Raw genomic sequence first — 1,118 nt, 5'->3', positions numbered from 1 at the left:
CCTATCTGAAGAAACCTCTCATTTCTGACTTCATTATTTTAAATTGCTTCAAGAGCCAAAATTATTCTACCCCATTATGGACCCTAAGCAAAGAGCTAAAGTTATATTCTTCATTACTCAAAGATGTAAATATTATACAATTTATTTTTTGAGAAAATTGTGTAATGTCTTTTCAAAAACAGAAAACTTAAATATGTTCTTAGGAATTTGCTGCTTAAGACTTCTACCAAGACAAAAATAAACTAAGTTGATCAGGTTAAATTTACCAATCTTGGAGTAATTTTGAGAGATTCTAAATTATACTAGAGCCCATAGCTAATACATGAAATCTAACAGGTGTAACTATGATAGCTCTGGGATTACAGGCAGGTGCCACCACACATGGTTTCAGGATTAGCACTGCATGCAGTACCAGAAATGAAACCTGGGTCTTGTGCTTGCCAGGCAGGCAGTTAGTCTGCCAATCTATCTCTTCAGCCCTCCTTCCTGGTTTAGAGCACACTCCCTTTCCATCATGCTGAGAAGTGATCACATTCTTGTCAACTCCCCAGGTTATAGTTTTTTTCTAGAATGGCAGAGCTGGCCACATGTCCCCGCACATCAGAGAAAGAGTTGTGCTACCAAAACTTATGAACAGCAACAGATCAGACATTAAGACAGCAAACTTACTACAGAAATGAACTGGGACCTAGAAATTATGGCTTGTTTAGTACAATTTAAAGATAAAATTTTGATCAGAAGTACAGAAAACTGAATGGAAGCATTGCAGTAAAAACATTTGTTCCCACATTCATTCTCTAAAGCTTTGCTATTGCCCAATTTCAGAGAAAAAAATGTACCATCCTCAGAACATTGGTATCTTTGGCCTGGCAATAGAAAACAGCAAATATTTTAGATTCACAGGTAAGGACCATTTGTTACAGAGTTAGAGGAATGCCAGAATTATTCAGATCTCTCTCTCTCTCTCTCTCTCTCTCTCTCTCTCTCTCTCTCTCTCTGAATAATACTTGCCTCCTGGAATGAGGTTGGGAGAATTTCTTATCTTCCAATTTCATTGAAGAGTATGAGAAGAGTTGGCATTAAATCTTTTCTAAATTTCTTATAGAATTCAGTTATGA

This window comes from Octodon degus, unplaced genomic scaffold, assembly GCF_000260255.1.
Source record: "Octodon degus isolate 3935 unplaced genomic scaffold, OctDeg1.0 scaffold00114, whole genome shotgun sequence".
NCBI classification, from domain to species: Eukaryota; Metazoa; Chordata; class Mammalia; order Rodentia; family Octodontidae; genus Octodon; species Octodon degus.
Note: the sequence above shows the minus strand (reverse complement) of the source record.